Genomic DNA, 25,118 nt, shown 5'->3' with positions numbered 1-25,118 from the left:
TGTGCGTCAGACATCCCACTTGGTGTTGGGGATTCCAAGACCCTCCCCACTTCCGCTTGTCTTCTTCCATGCTTCCTTTCCTTCATGACCTCATGCTCTCTGATGGCTTTGACTTTTCACTCTCACCCAGATGACTTCTAAGTCTATGTCCCCAGCACTCCCCAGCAGATTGTGCCTTTCAAATGCACAGTTCTGACCGGGCTACTCTCTCACACCTTGAAAGTTAGCATGGCTTGGGAGTCAAAGATCATGGGTTCAAATCTTCCTGTGACCCCTTTGTGACCTTGATGATCAAATCATTTAACTACGTCCAGTATCAAAGATTTAGAACAGGAAAGGACATCAAAGACCATTTAGACCAACTCGTTCATTTTATAGATGAGGAAATTGAGTCATAAAGAAGTTGTGTTTGACTCAAGGTCACACAGATAATAAATGTCTGAGGTGGGATTTGAACCTTCCTTCCCTACAGCAAACTTTCCTTACTTCACCTTACTTGACTTAACCTCACTTGACTATCTAGCCTCAGTTTCCTCATCTGTAATATAATAACTTTCAGCTCCAAGTCTGTGATTCTTTGTCATTCAATGACTCTACTATATACTAAATAAAGTACAAGCTTCTCACCCTGGCATTCCAGGCTCACCATAGTGGGGCACCAACCAGCTTTTTTATCTCATCTCCCACTTTTCTTTATATCATCACCTCAATGACCAGCTCCCATTCCCCCATCCTCTCACACTTGGTGCCTTCCTATAAATCCCTATCTTTGTGTGGAATGAGCCTCTGTCTTCCAGCAGAAATCCTTCCCCTTTTGCAAAGGTTGATTTAGATATCTCTTCCTCCCTGAAGCCTCCCCTGATTGTCTCCAGCTCTTACCTAGCAGGTGACCTCTTTTTCCTGGAAACTCTCCTATCCCTTTGGGTCTTTTCTCTGATCGCTAATTACCCACCTTGGTTTTTTTTTTTTTTTTTTCTGATGAACTGAAGACCCAGAGACAGGCGGCAATTTGTCCAAGGTCATACTGTTAATGACAACTATACCTTGTACATTAGGGAATTAAACTCATGTGGGTCATTTGCCTATTTGGGGGGGGAGGGTATTTCCCTATATTGGGGCCTATAGACAAAACCTAAAGCCTATCTACAAAAGCCATATCCCACTGTGGAATTATAGACAAAAAAGTCAACAGTCACTTACTCTGTGCTAGGGATATTAAGAAAGGCAAAAACATGGCCCTCAAGAAGCTGATTGGACCCAGAGATCCCACTGCTGGACATATATCCCAAGAAGGTCAAAGGCAAAAAGGAAGGTTCCACTTGCACCAACTTATTCCTAGCAAAGTAGGCATCCCCTTTGGGGATGGACGGAACAGATTGTGGGGCACGAATGGGATGGAAGATGTTATTTTTTATTTTTTAATATAGTATTTTTTCCGAATACATGCAAAAATAGTTTTTATCATTCACTTCTGCAAAACCTTGTCTTCCAAATTTTTCTTTCTCCCCTCCCATGTTTCCCAAGACAGCAAGTAATCCAATGTAGATATTCTTTGTATATTTTAATATTATTATAATATATATTTATATAATGTTATACATATTATAAATTTTTAAAATTATAACTACATAATTTATATAAATAATATTATAATTGTAATAATTAATATATATTAATATACATGGATAATTCTTTTAAACATATTTCCATATTCATCATGCTGTGGATTAAAAAAGAAAAAAAAAACAAGCAAAGAAGCAAACAAACAAAAATCATGAAAACACTCGCTTTGATCCACATTCAGTCTCCATAGCTCTCTCTCTGGAGTCAGATGGCACTTCCCAATGGAAGGCATTACTGTACCAAGAAAAACAATGATTATAGGGGATGTGGTTATTCATTCTACAACATTCTACAAGCGTTGGACTTCCAACACAACAATGAACCAGCCCTTGTCCTCAATGAGCTTACATTCTAATGGAATACTAAAGAAACATGAGAAGACACATCCAACTGGATGCAGAATGAAATCATCATGATGGCTGATATATCTGCATCGGGCTGCAAAGTTTATACAACACTTTGCTTAGATCATCTTGTTTGATCCCCACAGAAATCCATTTTATGCATGGAAAAAATTGCTCATGAGGCAGGTAACCCAAAGTGCCCAGAATCACTTGCTTGGGAAGTATCAGAAGCCCAATTTCTACTTGGGGCTTCCTGATTTTAAATCCAACTCGGGACTATAATAACCTAAAGGAAGACAACTACCCTAAATCCCTCCAAGTCCGAATGATTGGACTTCGAAGGACTCCTCCATGTCTGACCTGTGACTCTGTGTCCAGGAGGTCTTTTATATATCTTCCTTGGCTCCAGGGAGCCAACTTTTGGCTTTTGTACACCCTCCTTAGCTCTAAGGAGACAACTTTCTGCTTATGTACACCCTTCTTGGCGCTAGAAAGCCAACTTTGTGCTTTTGTTCACTCCCCTTGGCTCTAGGGAGCCAACTTTCGGCTTTTGTTCACTCCCCTTGGCTCTAGGGAGCCAACTTTCGGCCTTTGGACACCCCCTTGGTTCTCGGGCCAACTTTCTCCCCCTCACAAACTTCCTCCAACACATTTAGCAGACACTCTGAACACCTCCCCTGTTCCCCTGCTGTCCAGTGGGATAATGCTCCCTTCATTTCCGGTATGGAAATACCAACACGCGGCATCCCTAATTTAGGGCCATGAGCAACAATTAGAACTATCAGCTTTAGCTCGAGTTCGTTCTGGTCTCCTGTGGGCCCAAACGGGCAAATTTCCCCAGACTGGAGCTAGAAAATCTGAACTCGGGGACTTAATAGCTGTGTGACCCTAGCAAAGTCACTTTGTCTCAGTTTCCTCATTTGTAAAATGAGCTGGAGAAGGAAATGGCAAACTACTTGGTATCTTTGCCAAGAAAAACCCAAATGGGGTCACAAGAATCAGACATAAATATAACATAACAACAAAAGGGGGGAAGCACTAGCTGGGATTCGGAAAGGAAGGGCGATTCTGCCCCTCTAATGGTGGAAGTCCAAAATACCCATACTTCTCCCATGTGTAAGCACTTTATTTTTTTATACAGAGATAATGCATTTGCAAAGGTGAATGATTAAAAACTATTTCTGCATAATACATAATACATTTTTATACAATTTATGCAGAGACTCAACAAGCTTTTGTAATGTGTGGAATGAGCACACTCACTGACTCTCCTTTTTCTCATTTGATCCTCATAACAATCCTGAGAAAGAGGTACTATTGTTGTCCCCATTTTACAGCTAAGAAAATTGAGGAAACAGTTTGATCCTCACAGCTCTCTGAGGGCTGATGGGGAAGTGGCTATTGCTCCATTGTACAGATGAGGAAGCAAACACAGAGGAATTACGAAACTTCTAGGATTCACAGCTGCTATTAATAGACCCATAAACGACTGTTTTAGGCTCACGCTGCCTGATTTGAATTCCACATGAGGTCACGGGATTTCAGAGCTAGAAACAAGGGTGGAAACCATACTGAACTCTCATCCCTTCTCCAATATATGGGAAGAAAATGCTTCCTGTTTTTCTAAAGCTTTCCCGTCTTTTTCTAAATACTTTCCTTACAAAGACCCTTTGGAAGGCAATGAGTGAGATGAGAGTTTTCCCTATTTTACAGATGCAAAAATTGAGGTCCAGTGAATACCAATAGAATCCCATTTTGGTCATTTAATATCCATGTGACTTTGGGCACGGGATTTCACTGTTACAGAATTCAGTTTCCTTATCCCAAAAGAGAGAGAGTGGAGTTGTCAATCAACCTACCTCCTAACAGGCGTTTATAAATCGCCTACTGTGTGCCAGGTTACGTGCTAAGTACTTTTTGCAATTATTTTTCATTTGATCCTCATTTGATCCAGTTCTCTTCAGTTCCCATTATATAGGTGAGGAAACTGAGGTCAACAAAGGTCAAACAAACCTGAGAAAGAGGTACTATTGTTATCCCCATTTTACAGCTAAGAAAACCAAGGGAGACAGAAGGAAGTGACTTGCATGAGATCACACAGCAGGATTTGAACTCAAGCCCAGGCCCTATCCATATAAAGATCAATGGCTTCTGCTCTGAGGAAAATCACCCGTTCCCAGAAATGCTATAAAATCACTTCTGACTGGAACAAGGCCTGGAAGAAGCAGAAGCCTTTCCAGACCTAATCTGTGTCTTGAGGGACCTAGGGGACAGGGAGAGGCTCTCTGACCCAATTTCCATTTAAACATATCATTCCCTCACTCCTTTACTCCTCCATCTAGTTTAATTTCCATCCCAGAATAATTCACTCCTGTCCTAGGACAGCAGATCAGGGAATAAAGGGAGGTGAGGGGTTCCCTAAGACTTAGGGTCTCCTTTGGTCTGTCCCTCTGCTGAACTCCCCCCAAAAACATTTTTTAAGTTAATTTTTTTTCAAGTATCAGACATTTTCCTCTCTTTCCTACTTTCTCTACCCTGTTAAAAAAAAAAAAAAGAAGAATAAAAAAAGAAAGACAAGAACGACCAAAAGAAAAAAGGGGAACGCCTTATGACAAATATGCAGAGGCAAGCAAAATGCGTTCCCTCCTTGGCCAGGTCCAAAAGCGTTCATCACATCCTGTTCCCAGAGTCCATTCCCTGCCCGGAGGCGGCGGCCTTCTTCCTCATCCATCAGTCCTCCCCATACAAGGCCGGTCCCGCATTGTTACTGGGGCTTAAGTCTTTCCAGTGTGCTTGTTATCAATCGTCCCATGACGGCTCACAGGTGTTATTATCATTCCCATCTGGCCAATGAGAACACTGAGTGACTTGCCCAGAGTCACATAGCTAGTGTCAAAGGAGGAGTCGTCGCAATTAAATTAAGAGTACCTACTATGTGCTAAGGGCCTCAGAAATGTTCTCTTACTCGATTCTCCCCACAGCCCTCAGATGTAGACGCTATTAGGACTCTCAATTTACAGATGAGGAAACTGAGGTAAGTAGAAATTAAGCAATTAGCCCATGGTGATACAACTATTACGTATCAGAGGAATGATAATAATGGCTAATGTTTATACTGTACACTGTGCAAAGCACAGGGCTTTTTTTTTTTTTTTTTAAGGATCATATCAATTTTTATTCCTTTATAAAATATAAGCATGAAAACTACTACAAAGAAGGGAACATATACAAAGTCACATTTCTGAAAACCAGCTTTATTTTATTAAATTTATTTATTAAATGTATTATTACATCACATTAAGAAAAATAGGAACGAAAACCAAGTCCGTCTGTTACTTCACACGGTATTAGAAAGCCATTGCTAGTAAATTGCCATCATTTCCATTGTAGGGTTGAGGAAACTGAGGCAGACGTTAAAGACTGACCCAGGATGATACAGCTATTTGATGTCAGAGAAAAGGTTATGATGATGATGGTCAGAGCTAACATGTAGGGCAGGACCTACTGTGTGCCACCGCGAAGCGCTTTACAATGATTATTCTCTCACTTCAACCTTGGAAAGTAGGTGCTATTATTATCATTCCCATTCTATAGGTGAGGAAACTGAGGTCAACAAAGGTCAAGTGACCGGCCCAGAATCAGGGTCAGAGGAGTCCCTGGTGATCTTGGAGTCCCGAGTCTTCACGTTCTATTCCCGCCATTTGCCAGCTTTGTGACCTTTCCCGTGGTCCAACCCTTCTCTGAGTCTCGTTTTCTTTATCTGTAAAATGGGAATGAAAATGTCCGAATTTCTCTCCAGGCTCCAATGAGACCATGTGAAGGAAGGGAAGGGGGGACCTAATCAAAGTCAGTTTCAGGGCCGCTGGATGGGGGCGGGGTAGGGTAGGGTAGGGCTAGGGAATGAGCTAGGAGCGAGCCAAGAAGAGGGCGCGGAGGAGGAGGAGGAGGAGAAAAAGGAGGAGGAAGAGGAGGAGGAGGGAGGAGGGAGGAGGAAGAGGGGGGAGAGAAAAGATCAGGAGAAGAAAACAGACAGGAAAGGAGGAAAAGAAGAGAAAATTGGAAGAGAAAACCAGACAGAAGAGAAGGAAAAGATAAGCGCAAAGGAGGTAAGAAAAAGAAAAAGAAAAGAGCAAGAGAAGGGGAAAAGGAAAAAAGGGCGGCGGAGAGGTTGAAGGGGAGCGCTGTCTCTTTAAGGCGCGGCGGGTGAGCTCACTCAGTTCGCCCCGCCCCTCCGAAGCTCCTCCCCCTCCTCTCCCTCCCTCCCCCTCCCATCCCCCGGCGGCGGTGGCGGCGGCGACCCAGTGCGCTTGCGCGCCTCCTCAGCGACTCCCGGCGCCGTTCCAGTCATCTCGGCCCGGCGGCTGCACGGCACCAGAGAGATTCGGGCTCCAGCCGCCGCCGCCCCTACGGCCCGCCATGGGCTCCTGAGGTAACTGCCGCCTCTCGGCCGGCGGGGAGAGCGAGGGAGCGCGGGCCCTTGGGGCCGGCTAGGGAGACCCCGGGGCCGGAGGACTGGGGGGCCGAGGGGGCGGGGCCGGGAGGAGGAGGAGATGTGCCCCCCGCCCTCCTGGCCGTTCTCGCTCCGTTCTAATCCCCCTCCCTGTCCCGCCCGCTCCGTTCTAATCCCGCGCCCTGCCCCGCCGGCTCCGTTCTGGCTCCCCCTCCTTTTCCCCCGGCTCCGTCCTAATCCCCCGCCGCTCCCGTTCTGTGCCCGGGTCCCGGGCTTCGGGGGTGGGTGCGTGACCTCTCCCCCGCCTGCCGAGGGCGCGACGTGGCGTGGCGTGATGGTCCGGCCCCTTGTGCCATTGGCGCTCCCCGTGGAGGTGTCCCGAGGGCTGAGTGATGGGCAGGGGGGCGGGGTGAGCGAGAGGGGGCCAGGTGGGGGGAGGCGGGATCCTGGCGAGGGAGTGGGTGGCTAGGTGAGTGGGAGGGTATCCAAGAGCCCGGCGTGGTCCTCCGGGATTCCGTATCCGAGGTTTGGAGCTGGAAGGATCCCATTTTGCAGATAGGGAAACCGAGGACTAGAGGGGGCGACCTGTGACTTCGGGTCTGTAGTAAGAGGGCTAGAGGTTCGTGCTCCCTCCCACCCACTCCTTTGCAGAACCGGCTGAAACTCTCCCAGGTATGGAAGTGGACTTTGAATCCAGGTCTTCCAACTGTCCTGCTCGGACCCCTAACCTTAGACCCCCTGTGGCGGGGTGCAGCCCCCCGTCTGGGCGTTCAGGGCTCTCGTTTGGTTCTCACGGCCATGTTATATAAGCCAGCTGGCCGGAGGAGGAAACTGAGGAAACGGGCTGAGTGATTGAGGAGTCTGGTCACACAGTGAGTGAGGGTGGGATTGGGGGCGTCAGCCCAGCTCCCCCCCATTCAAGCTCCACGGAGGCCCCAGAAGCAGCCCCCCATCGTTTGGTTCAAGAATCCTTTATTAAGTGTCTGCTGTATCCCCCAAGCACCGCGCTGCTCCCGGGGGAGACTCCTTCCCTGGCACCTGACTGTAGGTAAAAGGTGTCCCCGCCGCTCCCAACCCAGCGGTCCCTCGTGGCCCAGAGCTCTTCTGGGTAAGATGGGGAGGGAGAGGAGACCCCTTGGATCCACCTCAGCTGCGGGAGCCCGCCTTGGGAGCCCCGGAGGAGAAGCCCTTCTCCCGGTTCCTTGTGCAGGGGGATCCGTGGTGCGGTGGGAGGGAGGCAGAGGAGCCCAGGGGCTCCCGTTTATGTAACTGGTCCTTGTGCCGCTTCACTCTGGGCCTCTGCATGTACTTTCCTGTAAGTAGCTACAACTTCTGTTTTCCAACCTGGGGTTTAAGACACATTATGAACGTATATAAGCCGAGGTCCTTCCCTGGGATCTTTTGGTTCACATCCGTGGTAGGAGAGCCGATGTAATCTCACCATTTCACGTTGTTTCGGGGTGGGGAGCTCTGAGATGTTGACCAGTTTGGCAGGACCCGATCGATGGGTCTGTCTGTCCAGCCTCGGCTCGCAGCCGGTCCAGGCTCGGCTCGCAGCCGGTCCAGGCTGCTCTCAGTTGTGCACGTCTTGGCTGCTTGTGGGGAGGCACAGGTGTAGACGGGAGCCCGCCGCCTCAGCTCGGGGGCTCTGGGAGAGCCGGGCGTGGATGGGAGGGGCCGCTTCACGTTGGGATGTACGTTAAAAAGCCCACCTCCTGTGGCCGGGACCAGGCACGCAGCCCCTCGTGTGGGCCTGGGGCATCGGGAGGGCTGCTGGCACGTACCCCTGTGCCAGGTACAGTCATCCAGTATTGGTTGGATGGTGTGCTTTCTGCAGTCGCTGAGAGGCTGGGGGCCCCCAGGGGCCGGGATCTAGGCAGGCAGGCAGGCAAATAAGCTCGCGCTGCACCTGCCCGGTGGATGGCTTGGTCTCAGAGGGAAGGCCTCTGCTACCTGGTGTTTATAGCTTCCCACAAGCTGCCTTCCCTGGCCCTTTGCTTTTCACCAATTGGATGTTTGTGTGCTCAGAGGTTGTGTGGCTCAGTCCTTCTATCACAGATGAAGAAATGAGACCTGGAAAGGTGGTACCTGGGGTAGAAAAGTAGCTAGAAAAGGGGAGAGACCCGAAACCAGCGCTTCTGGCTCCCCACCGAGTACTCTTGGCCTGGCCTGGCGGCGCCGGAGGCGTGCTATGGAGCAGTCTTGGCTGAGGCCGCTGGGCTGGGGTCTTGGGGGCTGTGGCCTCCCTCGAGTGGGTCATTTGGGAGAGAGGTGACCGGCGGGCATCTGTGCGAGGCTGCCTGAGACCAAGAGCCCCTCGGAAGGCAGCCTCGAGTCTCCCTCCTGAGCTTCTCTTTTCCCAGGACAGGAGGGATGGTACTATTTGTGCTACCTGGAAATCCGAGTTGTTAGTTGTGATCCCTCCCCTCTCTCGGTCTCCTAGCAGCTTTCAGGAGGAGCTCTGCCTAGGTTGGAGGCCCTGGTTTTTTCAAGGAGACTTTTTTCTTGATCTCTTGGACTGGAAAGACCTGGAAAGACAGAGGCTTCCTGGAAATGTTTTACTTTTGGCCTATCTCTTACTGTCCTGGATGGAGCGGCTTCTCTTTTTAAAAGATAATAGGGTTGAGTTTTTTAAAAAATATCACCTGGATTTCTCCCTGTAGGTTCTTCTCTTCTTAGAGACCTGTCTCTTGAAAAATTGTTTTTTTTTGTTTTTTGGTAAGAGGGAGAGAAAGCAACAACTACTCAGCAGAGACAATCAACACATTTTAAGAAATCTGCAGTTGTATGCAGTGATACGCTCCCATGAACCCTCACCTTTGTAAAGAATCAGGAAGACGTGGCTGCTCCTCCTTGGATTGTGTTTTCATGTTTGTGACCAGGAGAGTCAGCCGGGCCCTTTGCCCTCCACGCAGGGAATTCCCTGGGGTGGAAGGTAGGAGGAGGCCTCTTAATTGTTTTGAAACCTAAATAACTGCCCATGTCCTTATTCTTCCACAGAATCCTAATTTATAGTGTGGTAAATTCCTGGCGTTTAAGGACAGGCCTCTTGATCAATCTTTGCAGTAATTAATATGCCTTTTCCTGTCCCACGTGCTCACCACACAGTCGATTTGACAAAGGTGAATTTTTGAAACTCTCAATCATTGCCTTTCCCTTATACCGGGGCCAGTTCCCAGGATTCTGTACCTCGGTCCTCGTTGGCAACAGATCACTCCCTTGGCCAACACACTGCAGGCCCCTCGCCCTGCAGAGAAGGAGGCCGGAGGTCCTTGGAAGTCCCACTCCCTGCTCATCGGGCTGGGCAGAGTTCTGAAGTCTTTCAGTCCGGCTTCCCTCCACATTTGGAGGTGGGGGATCCCCTGAGCAAATTCTCACTTTAAGAGGAAGAGAAAAAAACAACTCAGCAAAGACAACACATCTGAAGAAATCTGCTGTCGCAGGCGGTGATGCATCCCCAATGGGTCTTTCCTAGGATCTTTCATAAAGTTTCCCCAAATCCTTTGTGGTTTATCATTATCAAACGCCCCTCTGAGGTCATCAGCCAGCCAAGGTTGAGTAAGTGTTGACTTTGTTCCAGTACTTGCATACAAAAGAAGACCTGGAATTTACAGATTAAGGGAGACAATGAGCACATCCTTCTCCCTCAGTTTGTTTGGCCATTCCCCAGCTATGAGCGCCCATCACATAATGGGTACTAGAAGTGGTTTTTCACGCGGGTCTCTGACCTCCTCTTCCCCTCCTCTTCCTCCCTCTCCTCTTCCTCCTCTTACTGGCATCCCAGGGTCATGACTTCTCCAGTAGACTTCCAAGTGGTTTCCAGAAGGCTGGGACCGGCTCGCAGCCTGCCTCCCCACAGCCGCTCCAGCAATTGCCGCTTTCCTCTTCACGGAGCTGATGGGTGGGAGGCGAGGGCTTGGCGGCCCTGGGTCGGCGTTGCTCGGATTCTTCATTTGGAGCAGACCTTCTTGTGATTTCCGTGCTTTGCGCACTTATCTATTGGGAAATAGCTCTTGTCCCCATTTCCACCTTGGAAATTTTCGGCCCGTTTCAGGGCTTCAGCTTCTGCGGCTGCTGCATCCTTCAGAGTAGACCCCGGAGGCCTCGCCTGGGAGGAGCCGCTGGCTCCTGGCGCCCTGCGGCACCGAGGAGAGCCGCCGTCCAGGCCCTAGTGGCCATCGGACAGGTGTGCGAAGGCCCCGGCCCCTGGTTCCGCTTCCCAGGCCCAAGCTCCTCCTGACCAGATCCCCTTCATGGACTGAGGACTCTCTGGAGGGAGCATCATGGCCCCTGATACAAGTCTTTTCCTTCATCCCTTAATTTTACTTAGAAAAATGCTACATTTCCCCCTAAACGTTCTGTCTTCCTTTGAGACTCCCAGATATCCCACAAGTGATATGAAATGGGGTGAATCACTGCCGTGGGGTGCCTTCTATTTCCAGGCCCAGATCCTCTGGGGCCAGCGGTCAGTGATAGATGGCTTCTGAACATCCCTTCCTTGACCTCTTGGTCCACTCGCTTGGATTAATAAAAGAAGGGCAGGAAGAGAAAAGAGGTCAAAGAAATAGGTTCTCCTCTCTTCCTCTAGGATCTGTTCTCTTTTTCTCTCCTTTTTGCTCCTCACGTCTTTCCCCTCCTTCTTATCACTTGAGCTCCTGTTATTTTTGTCTCTACTTTTTTTTTTTAATCCTTGAAGAGCCCTGTTTGAGGGAGATAACCTCCAGGAGGACCCCATTCAGGAAATCCTCTGTCCCAAGTCTCCTCGATTGGTGGTCTCTCTGACTGCGGAGTGTTTCATTCTGCTAGACCTTTCTCATTAGGGCTGACGGTCCCTGACACACAGAGCCCGAGGGGGCCTCCGTGGTGCTCCGGTCCTGCCCAGCCTGGACCAGAGCCCGTGGGTGGCCAGCCTCTCTCTGCCCCTTGTGTGGGGGAGATGCTTGATAAGTTTTTGCTTACACGGGGCCCACAGGCTGCTGGGTGACCCACCACGGCCATGGCTTGGACTCGTTCCAGAAAGCATCACCTCTGTCTGGTGGGTGGGAAGGGGAGGGAAAGGTCAGTGGGAAAGGAAGTGAGGGGACCCGGGCTGCCTTGTGGTCTCCTCGCTGTTGCAGAGGCCAGTGATGGGATGCCTCACTTCCAGCCCAGTCTGTCAGCGTGCTGCAGACAAAGTCACTCTCCTTCCCAAGGACACGGGAAGATCAGATTTCTCGCTCAGCCTCGTCTCAGTGACTAGTCAGGGGGAATGATGGGGCTGGACCAGACACCTACACTGTCTCTTGGTCTCTGCTTCCTGCCCCCACCAGGCTGAAGCTGGCCCCGTGCCCCGTACACAGTGGTGGCAAATACTTGTGCAGCGAGCCAGTGGGTGTATCATCAGCGTCCACACACTCAGTCAGGGCACTGGCGTGTCCTGAAATGGTTCATGAGAACAAGCCAGTGTCCAAAGTGCTGGTCCGGGTCCCTCCCCCGCCCCCCAAGGCTGTGCAGGGCCCGGCTTAGAAGTGGGATTCCCACCGGGCAAAGGAAGTTTTCTAGACGGGCGCTTCCTGGACGTGGCGGAAATGGGAAGGGAGAGCTCCTGCCTGGAAGGGCGTGACATCTCACTCCCAGGAGTGGTGGGTGAGGCTGCAGGCTGTCGGGAGTGGGGGTCACAGCCGCCTTTTTGGAAGGGGGGGGTTCCCCGTCGCATTCCACCGCAGACACTGGGGCTCGAGGTGTTAACCCAGTCGCCCAAGCCGCCTGTCCCGAGACACAGAATGCCCACTCCCCTCTTGCTGTTCACCCCGAGTTCTCGGCTCTGAGGCTCACGGGGCCCCCTCCCCTTTCTCTGCGCTTGGTGGTCCGCATGGACACCCCAGATCTCAGCCTTCTCTCTTCCTGGCTTCTGCGAGGGTCCCCCTTGTCTCTGTCTCTTTGTGCGGGGTGCTGCCCACCCTCCCATCTCCCAAAGAGGGACTTCTGCGCAGCTGGGGCTTTCTTCCCCTCTCACTCCTTGGAGAACAGGGGTCTTGGGGTCCCGCAGCCCGAGTGGGTGTTAGGTTGCTGGGACGATTCCCATCAGCTCTCCGTGGGACCTCTTGGGCCCACGTTAAGGGCCTCCTGCATGTGCAGCTCTGTGCCGGGCCTGGAATCAGAGGACCTCGAGACCGCCCCTCCAGCTCCCTCTTTTTACAGATGGGGAAACTGAGGCCCAGAAAACTCAGGCGGCTTCATAGGATTCTGGCTTGAAAGCTGGAGGGGCCTCGGAGCCCGCTCGTCCCGGTTTGGATAGGACGCCAGATCTGCTCTCACGAAATACAATAGGACAATAAGATAAAGCAAGTGGCCCACCAGACAGCGTCACGTACTCGGTGCAGTAGGGAGCTGCCCAATGTCTGATGAGACCCTCCCTGGCCTGGCCTAGAGGAAGGGGCATCCGAGCTGGGCCTGGGAGGGCGGCTGCAGGATCTGCAGGGGGGGGGGTCCTCCCCTGGCGCCTCTGGCCCCGGCTCCGACTCTCACCTCTCCCATGGGGAACTTGGTCCCTCCGCCTGCATGGATCCACCGCACGCCCGTAAACAGCCCACAAACACGCCCCGGGGAGACTCGGCGTGGATCGGGGGCCGCTGGGTCTGCGACAGTGGGAGGATGGTTTTAAAGAGAAACTGGCATCGTTCCTGGGTGGGTAGGGGGGGGCGGCCGCAGGAGCCCCACCTGCCTGTGAGAATTCAGGAAACTGGGCTGGAAAGGCCAGAAACCCTCGGCCAAGGGGGCACCTCTAGGCATGGCAACAGGCTCGCCCACCCCGTGCCAGGCTGTGGAGGACAGTGCTGCTGCTAGGATGTGGGGAGCCCCCTGTGCCAGGCTATGGAACCCCCCCTTCCATGCCAGGCTGCGGAGTTTGCCGAGCAGGGAGTGCCACGCTCAGACTGACCCTTCGGGAGGTTATGATGACAGCTGTGCAGGACCTCTTGAAGGGGAAGGGCCCGGAGCAGGAAGCTCCCTGGGGGGCACTTCCAGCCCTGCAGACGAGTGGCCCTGAGTGAGGGTGCGGCCCTGGGAGTGAAGAGACAGACGGATGCCAGGGTATTGTGGCGGAGACCTGATGAGACTGGGCAGCTGGGGGGACGCGGGGGCAGAGCTGAGGCTAAAAGGCTTTGGGGCCTGGACAGAAATAGAGCCGGGAGGAAGAGGCTAGGCCGGGTGGGCCGGAGATCAGGCCCGGGAGCTGCCCGAGCCGGGCCGGGGCGCATCTGGGAGGGGGTGCTCGGTCCTTCGGGCAGCATCATTGGCGCCTCACTGGCCAGCGGCCTCCCCACGGGTCCCACTCACCATCCTGCCTCCCCAGAATCAACTAGGGACGTTCATGGGCCCGGGATTTTGCATTTCCCTGAAGCCTGGGGCCGGGGGGGGTTGGGGGTGTGGGGTGCTGTGGATGGAGCAGGGGCGGGTTGCCACGGGCCAGGCTCCCCTTCTTCTGGGAATCCCAGCTAACAGGGCCCGGCCAGGGGCCACAGAGTGGACCGGCCATTAGCCAAAGTGGGCTTTGGGGCTGGCCAGTGGGGACCCTAGCCCAGACCCCAGACTCTGAGGCATTCTCCATTCACTCTACGCCTTCTCCCCAAGAGCGGGCCCAGGAACCGATGGGTGGGAAAGCGCTCATTCACCGACTCCTCAGGCCCTGTGCCAAGCTCTGAGGGTACAAAAAGGGGCAGGACCCCTGGGCCTAACCGGGGGGTAGGGGGGGCGCTGCCTCAGGGTAAGGAGGGGGTCCTGATCAGAGGGAAGGGCTCCTCTGGGAGCTGGGGCCAGAAGGAAGAGCTGCCCTTGACAGCCTGGGGGCAGGGCGGGCAGGCTTCTGCTCCCTGCGGGTCTCCCTCGGCCCCACCCTCCAAGACCGGCCGGCCTCCAGGGAGGCCCCCGAGTGCCGCCACTCTGGCACTCAGGACTCAGTCCTCAGGGTCACGATTTACAGGAGAACGAAGGGAACACACTGACTCCCGGGCCTTCCCCTCCGCTGGCGTTTTGTTTGCCTGTTCAGGGGGGATGGCGGCGGGTCCAGAACGGGGAAAGGCTCTGGAGCCTCCCCTCCCCGGAGCACGTTTCCCAGGCAGGAGGAGGCTGCTCTCAGGCTCGGTCTGTGCCCGCTCACGGTGCCCCCTTTTAGTCAGCCTTGGCAGGGGAGTGCCGCCGGGGCTGGGACCGGGTTTGCCAGAACGGACTGTTCGGAGGCCAGAACTGGCTTTACACAGAGAACTCGTTCCCTTTGGGCCTCTGCGGAGCTCCGTCTGCCAGAAGGAGCGACATCCCTAGAAGGCCGTGCGGGCGCCCTCTGCCCTTCCCCTTCCAGCTGCTTTTCCTTGTCTTGCCCTTTGGCCTCTGTGGCTCCCGCTGGGGAGGAGAGGGAGGGGTCGGGGAGCCCTGCAGCACCCCAGTTAGGCGGGCCGAGCTTTGGGCCTAGCCGGAAATCCGGGGTGCTCACTGCCCACCGTGAGGGCCCTCTGCCTGTCTGCTACTGGCTAGCCAGCCCTTCCCCCAGGCTGGGAGTCGGGGCTCCGGGGCTCCGGGCCCTCAGAGAGCCCCAAGGCCCATGTTCCTTCTCCCAGCAGCGCCCCGGCCTCGGGCCTCCGGCCTCTGAGCTGAGACAAATGCCCCTTGGTTCTGTTACAGGCTGGGGAGAGGGTTCAAGTGGGGCGGAATTAACTTTCACTGAGTGCAGGGACCTGGCCCGGCGTGCAGGGGAGCCGGGCTCTGTGAGGCCGGGCCGGTGGGATGCAGGTGCTGCATTCTGGGAGGTCAAGAGAGCTGGGAAGGGGCTCCTGGGAAAGGCAGGGGAGGGCGCTCCGGCCAGGGGTCCTGGGAGGAGCCACGCGTGGGGAGGATGGTGCGCTAGCGTGTTTACAGCGGGTCCGCTTGGCTGGAAAGGCGGGTGAGCAAGAGGCGGTGTTAATGCTCGCTGGGTAGCTCTGGTGCCCAGGACCCGCTCTCTGCAGCAGCCTCCCCAGTGCATCCGTAATTATCTCCCGTGGTTCCTCTCCAGGGCCCAGTGGGGTCAATTAGCACGAGGTGGGATGCTGCCCTGCGGGGGGAGCCTCCCCCTGCCTCAGAACCTGAGCTGGAATGGCCTCCTAGGGATGGGCCAGGGCACCGGCCCTTTTGGAAGTGAGGAACACGAGGGCGGCAGCGGCCGGGCTCCCCTCTGTGAAGCGCCCGGCACATAGTAGGTGCTGCAGAAGAGCTAGCCGTCGGCCCTTCTCCTTACGGGCCACGCCGGGCTAGGAGTGCTCCGGGGCCTTCCACTCTGCCTTCTAGCACGGCCGGATTTGGTGGCAGGAAGGGCCTTTGCCTGCAGGCTGGGGCCTCCCCCAGGAACTCCCTGGCACATGGTGCAGGCAGGCCTTCCCGCCGCCCCCGTGAGACCCTCTTGGTGGGGGAGGGGTTGTGACTGCTTCCCATGGAACACCGAGCAGAAGGGGGGGGTCAGCATCTCTCCCAGGTGGGTTCGGCTGAATGAGGGAAAACAGAAGTCTTCCTTCGGATGGTGGGAGGGACCCCCGGTCAGCAGGAGCTCTGTGGGAGAAGTGGGCCACATGGCGGGGGGCTCGGGGAGGTGCTGGGGATGTCTGAGGACCTATGGCATCTTTAGTGGCCAGGCCTTGTTTCGTTTCTGGGGGGGGGGGTGCTCTGTCCCTCCTGCCATGCGGGTCCAGGCTCAGAACCACCGCTCTGAGTGCGTCCCCGATCCTCTGCCCCGGTGCCCACACGGGCTCGTGCGTGTCGGGACCCCCAGATGCTCGCAGCCGTGTGACCTGCGCCAGCAGCCGTGTGACCTGCGCCAGCCATTTCCAGCCCGAGCGCGGCTTCACCTGTCAGACAGGCGTGTGTACGGTGTAAACCTTAACGTGAGATCTCCTTGTGGTCTCGGTGCCTGTCAGCACGCCAGCCAAAGCCCAGGCCTCTGTGCCCTCCCTATGCCCCATCTCTGCTCTGCGCTGCCGCTGGGTCTCCTCGCCAGCCCCGGCCCCACCTGGTCCCCCTTTGAGGGGCTGCGATGGCCAGAGTCAGTCCCACCTCAGACTCCGCCTCTGCCATTTGCAGCCCCTGCTCGGTCCAGTCAGAGGGGGCCGCCTTCCCCCGGGCCGCGTGCTCGATGCCCCTTTTTGTGGGGCTGCCTGGTCTCTACCTCCGGACTAGGTTGGGGGCCCCGTGGGGAGGGATCGTGTCTCCTGGGGCACATCCCCCAAAGGCCTTGATCAACAGATGCTTCTCTGAATTAAAATGACTTTCCAGGGCTTGGGCTGTGCCTTAGGCAACTTGGGGCAGGGGGTCACGGGGGGAAAGATGGGAGGCAGCTACTGGGAGTGCCCTGCCTGTGAGACTGGCCGCCAGCCTCGGGAGTCAGGCTCCCCTCCGGCTTCAGACACCTCAGGGCTAGAAAGGGCCCCGGGGTCCCCACCCACGAACTTGATGGATCACGAGAGATCCTGGCCAAGGGCTTCCAGACCCGAAGAGCCCAGGGAGGTGCCAGGGCTGGTGGCTCCCCGGGGAGTCCTCCTCTGCCTCGGCGGGCGTCCCCCGGCCATGTGCCCTCGATGCGGCCGACACACAGACGTTTCATGAGTTTCCAGAGTCCCAGGAGCGTGGGGTCCCGCCCCCACCTTCACCCTCTCCACCACCTCCCAGCGGGGGCTCCTCCTGCCTTTCTGAGCAGACCTCCAGCGACGGAGACCTTCCCCAGAGCCCACCGGCTGCTCTTGTCACCAAGGGCCAAAATCCACCTCACTGGAGCCCCTTCCAATTTTGCCCACTCAGGGCTAAGCAAATAAAAAGTCCCCAGTGGGCCAGACTCCCCCGTGTCTCTTTAACAGCCCTTAGGGTAGAAGAGGCGTCGCTCTTGCTTCTGCACAGCTGACAAAGCCTTGGAGGAGCCCCAGGAGTAAGTGGTAGGTTTGGTGGTGTGCCCATTTGACAGATGGGGCCCAGAGAGGCCCAGAGCCTCCTTCAGTCGCCCCGCCAGGAAGGAGCGGATGGGGGAGTTCCTTCTACTCCCCATATCTCAGGGCCTCTGGGCAGCCTTTATCTCCTAGGAGGGAGGGTCCCCTCTCGGGAGGGCCCCTTCTGAGGATGCAGCAGATAGTGCAGTAACTAGTCCAGAGTACTCTGCCTTGCCAGATTAGCCCGCCCTCCCCACTCCCAGGCACCCAGCCTTCCCCCTTCCCCCACCACACCCCTCTCTCCATGTCTCTGCATCTTCCCTGCTGCCTTCCCTTTACTTCGCTCCTACAGCCGCCGCCTTTGCTCCTGCGGCCTGTAGCTGGAGGCTCCCAGGGGCTCTTCCTCCCTCTTCTCCCCCTTGTTCCTTTCCATCACCCACATGGCTGCCACAGCAGGCGCCTCCGTGTCACCAGGGAAACTTCTCACATCAAATATGGCCCCCTCGGTTTGGCCTCCAAGCTCTTCGTAAACCGGCCCCTGCCTACCTTCCTAGTCTCACTCTTTATTTCTTTCTTTATTTTGCTGAGACAACTGGGGTTAAGTGACTTGCCCAGAGTCACACAGCCAGGAAGCGTTAAGTCTGAGGCCAGATTTGAACTCAGGTCCTCCTGGTGCTCTATCCACTGTAGTCTTACTATTTTTTTTAACAATCTTTTCAGCTAAGAATTTATTTTCTATCTTACCCTTCACCCCTGCATCTCGGGGTGGGGAAAGAGCAAAACTCTTGTATCAGTTATGCTTAGTCAAGCAAAACAAATTCCCACGTTGCCGTGTTGAAATACAGATCTTCATTCTGTTCGAGTCTGTTGTCTCTCTGCTGGGGCATGGCTAGGGCAGCGTGCTTCATCATCAGCCCCTTGGGATCAGTCATTTCTAGCTTTTTAATTTGTATTTCCTCATAATTTCCTAATCTAATTTATTTCTAATAATTATTTCTAATATTTATAAAAATATGTTTGTCTTTTCAAAATTTGAGTTCTGAATTCTCTCTCTCCCCGACCCACCGAGAGGATGAGTAATAGGATCTCAATTATACATTTCCACATTCGCCATATTGGGGGAAATAATGAAAGTGAGAAAATTATACTTGAGTTTGCGCTCGTTTCTCTCTTTGGAGGGGAGGGCATTTTCCCGGCATGAGTCCTTTAGAATCGTCTTAGATCATCGTATTGCTCAGAGAAGCCAGGTCTTCCACAGTTGCTCCTTGTTACAATGTTCTCTTGGTTCTTCTCACTCCACTTTGCATCCGTTCACGTCAGTCTTCCCGTGTTTCTCTGGAACCGCCCTTCTCCTCGTTTCCCAGTGGTGTACCTCCACTTGTTTAGCCTTTCCCCAGTTGGTGAACGTCCCCTGGGTTCTAATTCTTTCCCACCAGCTGCTCTCAGTATATTTGCACAGAAAGGCCTTCTCCTTTTTTTTTTTTTTTTCTCATTAGCTTTCACTTGCCCAATTCTAATTTTTACAGAATTATTTTCACCAGTGAACTTCTGTACATCTTTTTCATTTGGCTATTTTTTTTAAATGAGACGCGGCGATCTGAGAACCGACCTGGGCCCAGGCCGCTCGAGACGGGGTTTCTGTTAGTGCTGTTGTTTTGTTACGTCCCATTGGGCCTCTCGCAGTAGGGAATCGGGTGATTTGGCCTAAAAGCGGGCTTGAAATGCCCTTTAAAGTAGCTTTGAGTGAATTTGTGGCATCTGTGGACTCTTTTTCACGCTTTCCTTGCCTCACTTTTGCCATTTTTTCCTCTACTACTCTTAGCTTTCTCGCTCTGTTTTAGGAATTCTTGTTGGGCTCGGCTTCCAGGAGCATTTTATTTTGAGGCTTGGCGTGCAGGTGTTCTCACATTTTTGCCTTCTGGGTTGCGACTTAGTCAGTCCTGGCACCCCGCTAGCTTTTTATGGTGAGGCTCTGTTGTTGTTGTTTGCCCCTTTTCTCAGTCTGTTTCTTGACTTTGAACGTTATGTTCAGGTTGGACTCTGCTCATCCGGGCGTGGGGGGCGGGGTTTTCACGCTGCCGTTTTCAGGGCTTGTCACTGCTGGCTCGCTCTCGTTCTTCCCCAGAAAAGCCTTTAACCCTCCCGGGCCCCTGCTCCCTCCAGTGTCCCTCTCTGCCCCGGAACTGTGGCCCAGACTGCGTGTGGGCGAGAGCGTTGCCGGTCAGCCCCAGCTGCGCCCCGTGCTAGCCGAGGGTCCCCTGAAATCTCCTTCTGACGGATGTCTCACCCCCTTGCTCTCTCTGGGCTCAGAGTCCCCGAGTTGTGGCTGCTGCTGACATCCCGCCTGCCTCCGCGCCCACCCCAGTTGTCGGTGTCACTCTCCGGGCCGGCCCCCAGCCCGGAGACCTCCTGAGTAGTCTTGGGCTAGATGAATTGCTCCTGCTGACATTTGTTGGCTCTGTCACTCCAAAATTTGACCAGAAGCACTATTTAAAGTTGTCTGGAGGGGGAGGGAGGGGGAGTTTGGCTGGGTGGCTGTCTCTGATCCGCCATCTTGGCTGCCCTCCCCTCCGTGTCCAGTGTGTTGATGTGCTCCCTTGGATGTCCTCCATAGGCCAGGTGGCCTCCTTGCCGTCCCTCAGACCCAGTGCTCCGTCTCCCCCTCCATCATTTGCACAGCTGGAACGCTCTCCTTCTGCCTTCCCACCCCAGACCCTGCTCCCTGTAGGAGCCCTCTCCCAGCAGCCTCGGCTGCCAGGGCCGTCCTCTCCCAGATCGGTTCACTCTGGATCTCTCTGCTTTTGTTCCTCTGGAGAAGCTCCTCGAAGGCAGCAGGGCTTTTGCCTTTTTGCTTCTGCCTCCCAGGCTGCGCAGAGCACCGGCCCCTTAGTCTTCACCAGTGCTCCTTGATGGGTGGCCCGGCTCCCCGCAGCCGGATCCAGCTCGGGCCAGAGGTTCGGCCCTTCCCAGCCCCACCGCACCTCGCTGCCCCGGGCCCGGCCACCCACCCCCTGCCCTGTGTCCGGAGCAGCGAGCTGCCCGTGGCACCTGAAGGCGCACACGGCGGTGCAGGATTCATCCCCAGCCCGGCCCGGGACCTCCGGGAGGAGGAGCAGGATCGGGAGGCGGTCTGTGATCCAGGGCCAGATGAGTGGTCTGGAGAGGCCCAGGGCTGGAGGAGGCCCCTGGTCTGCAGAGGAGGCTTTGTGCAGGAGGTGGCTGGGGGCGCTCCCCCGGGCCAGGAGGCTGGGCCATGGGGGGGGTCTGGTCCCTCAGTGTCAGGCAGGGAGACGGGAGCCTGCTCCTGTGGGCAGGGCCCTCTGACCTTGGACCCAGTGGGACGAGTTCCGTTTTCTCGGCTCCCTCTTTTCTGCCTCTGCCCTGGATTAGGGCATTTCAAGCCCGCTTTTAGGCCAGATCACCTGATTCCCTCCTGCGAGAGGCCAGCGGGTCTTTACAAAACAGCGGCAGGAACAGAAACTGCCACCTCGGTTCTCAGATCTCCGTGTCTCATGACCGGGCCGCATTCTTCCTGGGCCCGTGGGGCATCGGGGGGTGCCCCTGGGCCTCTGCATGAGAGGGTCTCCCTCCTGCCCGACCGCAGGCGTGGGTGACCCCGTTCAGAAGGGTAACCTGTTCAGGACCCCCCCGGCCCTCTTTCTCTGGGGGAGGGCCCACTGCTGAGATGGCTGGCCTATGCTAATGCGGGTCAGCCTCCCCACAAAAGGCAGGCACACACACCCGAACTTAATAGAGCGGATCAAGTTGTCTGGGGCTCGGAAGAATAGCTCAGGCAAGAAGGGCTTCATTGTCGCTCCTGAATACCGGCGAGCGAGGGAACCCTTTCGGCTGTTAGGGAGCCGAGCGGAGCTTAGGCCCGAGCCCGTTTTCATTGGACCGGGCAAAAAGGAGGATTTCTTTCTGATAAAGAAAATCATAACCTCATAAATATTCTGTAGACGTACATGCTAATTTGTTATAAGTTTAGCGTGGATGTTGTGGGTGTTACAGCTGTGTGAGAGAGTTCTTCATAGTCGGAGCTCAGCATGCTTTGATCCTTTGAGATTAATGAACAAAAATAGAACCCATGGGAGTTTTTAGTTTTTAAAAATTAAAATAGAAATGGCCTTCCCCCTTTGCTTCCTCCTCCCAGAGCATACTCAGAAGTTAATGGCAGGCGGGAGTTGAGAAAAAAATGGAGGAGAATAAGGTCAGCAGAGGAGAAAGACAATCTAGCTTGTCAGCATCAGCACTTGGCAGTCGGTGATGGGGAGTGGGTGGGTGTCAGTGGCCCATTTAGAACGGGCCGTGATGCGTCAGATGGGACTCGCTCTCAGCCGCTGCTTGGGCTGTGCTGCCGGGGAGCTGCTCGTGGGAACGGGCGCCTCGTGTCAGGGGCGCTTCTGGGGGAGCATGGCCGGGCAGAGTGGGGGGAACAGTCAGGGACCATCTTGGCTGCCCTCCCCTCCGTGTCCAGTGTGTTGACGTGCTCCCTTGGATGTCCTCCATAGGCCAGGTGGCCTCCTTGCCGTCCCTCAGACCCAGTGCTCCGTCTCCCCCTCCATCATTTGCACAGCTGGAACGCTCTCCTTCTGCCTTCCCACCCCAGACCCTGCTCCCTGTAGGAGCCCTCTCCCAGCAGCCTCGGCTGCCAGGGCCGTCCTCTCCCAGATCGGTTCACTCTGGATCTCTCTGCTTTTGTTCCTCTGGAGAAGCTCCTCGAAGGCAGCAGGGCTTTTGCCTTTTTGCTTCTGCCTCCCAGGCTGCGCAGAGCACCGGCCCCTTAGTCTTCACCAATGCTGCTTGATGGGTGGCCCGGCTCCCCGCAGCCGGATCCAGCTCGGGCCAGAGGCTCGGCCCTTCCCAGCCCCACCGCGCCTCGCTGCCCCGGGCCCGGCCACCCACCCCCTGCCCTGTGTCCGGAGCAGCGAGCTGCCCGTGGCACCTGAAGGCGCACATGGCGGTGCAGGATTCATCCCCAGCCCGGCCCGGGACCTCCGGGAGGAGGAGCAGGATCGGGAGGCGGTCTGTGATCCAGGGCCAGATGAGTGGTCTGGAGAGGCCCAGGGCTGGAGGAGGCCCCTGGTCTGCAGAGGAGGCTTTGTGCAGGAGGTGGCTGGGGGCGCTCCCCCGGGCCAGGAGGCTGGGCCATGGGGGGGGTCTGGTCCCTCAGTGTCAGGCAGGGAGACGGGAGCCTGCTCCTGTGGGCAGGGCCCTCTGACCTTGGACCCAGTGGGACGAGTTCCGTTTTCTCGGCTCCCTCTTTTCTGCCTCTGCCCTGGATTAGGGCATTTCAAGCCCGCTTTTAGGCCAGATCACCTGATTCCCTCCTGCGAGAGGCCAGCGGGTCTTTACAAAACAGCGGCAGGAACAGAAACTGCCACCTCGGTTCTCAGATCTCCGCATCTCATGACCGGGCCGCATTCTTCCTGGGCCCGTGGGGCATCGGGGGGTGCCCCTGGGCCTCTGCATGAGAGGGTCTCCCTCCTGCCCGACCGCAGGCGTGGGTGACCCCGTTCAGAAGGGTAACCTGTTCAGGACCCCCCCGGCCCTCTTTCTCTGGGGGAGGGCCCACTGCTGAGATGGCTGGCCTATGCTAATGCGGGCCAGCCTCCCCACAAAAGGCAGGCACACACACCCGAACTTAATAGAGCGGATCAAGTTGTCTGGGGCTCGGAAGAATAGCTCAGGCAAGAAGGACTTCATTGTCGCTCCTGAATACCGGCGAGCGAGGGAACCCTTTCGGCTGTTAGGGAGCCGAGCGGAGCTTAGGCCTGAGCCCGTTTTCATTGGACCGGGCAAAAAGGAGGATTTCTTTCTGATAAAGAAAATCATAACCTCATAAATATTCTGTAGACGTACATGCTAATTTGTTATAAGTTTAGCGTGGATGTTGTGGGTGTTACAGCTGTGTGAGAGAGCTCTTCATAGTCGGAGCTCAGCGTGCTTTGATCCTTTGAGATTAATGAACAAAAATAGAACCCATGGGAGTTTTTAGTTTTTAAAAATTAAAATAGAAATGGCCTTCCCCCTTTGCTTCCTCCTCCCAGAGCATACTCAGAAGTTAATGGCAGGCGGGAGTTGAGAAAAAATGGAGGAGAATAAGGTCAGCAGAGGAGAAAGACAATCTAGCTTGTCAGCATCAGCACTTGGCAGTCGGTGATGGGGAGTGGGTGGGTGTCAGTGGCCCATTTAGAACGGGCCGTGATGCGTCAGATGGGACTCGCTCTCAGCCGCTGCTTGGGCTGTGCTGCCGGGGAGCTGCTCGTGGGAACGGGCGCCTCGTCTCAGGGGCGCTTCTGGGGGAGCGTGGCCGGGCAGAGTGGGGGGAACGGTCAGGGACCACCCGTGGGGCCCTCGTCCAGCTCCCCCGGGGGACCCCCGGCTCCAGCTCGATGCCTCGTGTGCCCCGTGGCCCAGGGACCTCTGGGCGCTCCCGTCTGTGCCGCAGCCTCCTCACCAGCATGGCCGGAGCTGAAGCAACGTGGCGTGTTCCGGGTGCCGTCTGTCACTCGCTCCTCCCCCTGCCTGTCCGGTGCCCCCCGCAGGTATTCACCCCACCGCCCCCTCTAGACTCAGACCCGCGCTCTAAAGTCTTGGGGGGACAAGGCGTGCTGGAGAAAGGAGCTGGGGCCCTTCGGCCTCTTTCTGCTTAAGCTGAACCAGCCAATGCCCGAGGGACCTGCTGGGCCGCAGGGCGGTTCTGGGACCTGATTGGTGGTTGGGATGTTGGGGATAGGCTCAGGTGCTTGGGCGTGTTGGAGTCATCCTGTGCCGCCCCTTCTGGAAGTGCCTGGGAACAGTTTTTAGATGGGTGATCCCTCCCTCCCTCCCTTCAGCCTTCCTTTCTTTTCTCTTCTTTCTTTATTCTCTTCTTTCCTTCTTTCTTTTTCTTCTCTCTCTCTTCTTTCTTTTTTCCTTCCTTCCCTCCCTCCCTCCCTGTGGAGATGCGGCCCTCTGAGGTGGCCACCGTGACACCAGGGTTGGGCATTGTGGGCCTGGTTTCCTGAGGAGCCCCAGCGTGGGACCACATGTATTCCAGGCTCGGGGCAGCCGCCACGTTTCCTGCCTCCCCTTCCACCCTGCAGCCCTCTCCCCCGTTCCCTCAGGCCTTGCCCAGCAGGGGTCTTTGGCGGGTGCTTTTACGGCCTGCATGGAAACTGGCCGTAGCCGGGATCCTCTTTCCAGGAAGTGCCAGGTGACCCGCTTCTCGCTTTGGGAGGTGCTGGCAGCGCTGAGCGTGCTTACGCACGGCCGGGAGAGGTGGAAGCCGGGGGACCAGCCAGCTTCCATGATTTACGGCGTTTCCAGGGGCCCGTGCCGCCCAGAGCCGGACATCTGACTAGGTGTGGCTTCCCCTTCTGGTTTCCACTGGCCTCTGGGTAAAGGGATTACAAAGGGCTGCCCAGGCTCCCGCTCAGGAAACAAAGGGGTTTCTGTGGCTTTGTTTGGAGCAGTAGAAAACAGCTGGGGAGAGAAATAAATGATTCTCCACTGGCCTGAACTAGGATTAATTAGGTTGTGCACAGCCCGCACAATAAAACGAGGGGAGAGGCAGCGGGAGCCGAAGCCGGGCCCAAAGGAGGTCCATCCAGAACCGTAGCGTCTGCGGGGGGAGGGGGAGGGGGTCTTGTCAGTCTGGTTTTAAACAAGCTCCCAAGGTCCAGTTGCAGACGCTGCTCTGGTCCCACCCGGTCTCCTGGGGCTGCGTGAGCCCCTCCCCGTCCCCTCGGCCGGGCCCTGCTTGGTGCCCGCTGCTGCTGCACTGCCCAGTGGGCGGCC

The 25,118-nt window shown here is 55.4% G+C and overlaps 1 protein-coding gene across 5 annotated transcripts in view; it reads left to right on the top strand.

Moving 5' to 3' along the window:
• Positions 1-5,957: 5,957 nt before the first annotated feature.
• Positions 5,958-25,118, top strand: part of TMEM184B (transmembrane protein 184B) — a 37,548-nt gene continuing 18,387 nt past the window's right edge. The window contains exon 1 of one of the 5 annotated variants that reach the window (XM_051961947.1): positions 5,958-6,073. The gene's annotated coding sequence lies outside the window, so the exon portion shown is untranslated. Of the gene's footprint in view, positions 6,074-6,259; positions 6,397-6,988; positions 7,090-24,274; positions 24,683-25,118 lie in introns of those variants that run through there. The other 4 variants (XM_051961946.1, XM_051961951.1, XM_051961948.1 and 1 more) reach the window with 4 other exon arrangements.

The sequence above is a fragment of the Antechinus flavipes genome, chromosome 5 (assembly GCF_016432865.1).
Source record: "Antechinus flavipes isolate AdamAnt ecotype Samford, QLD, Australia chromosome 5, AdamAnt_v2, whole genome shotgun sequence".
Lineage (NCBI taxonomy): Eukaryota > Metazoa > Chordata > Mammalia > Dasyuromorphia > Dasyuridae > Antechinus > Antechinus flavipes.
Note: the sequence above shows the minus strand (reverse complement) of the source record. Positions and strands in the feature narration are given on the sequence as shown.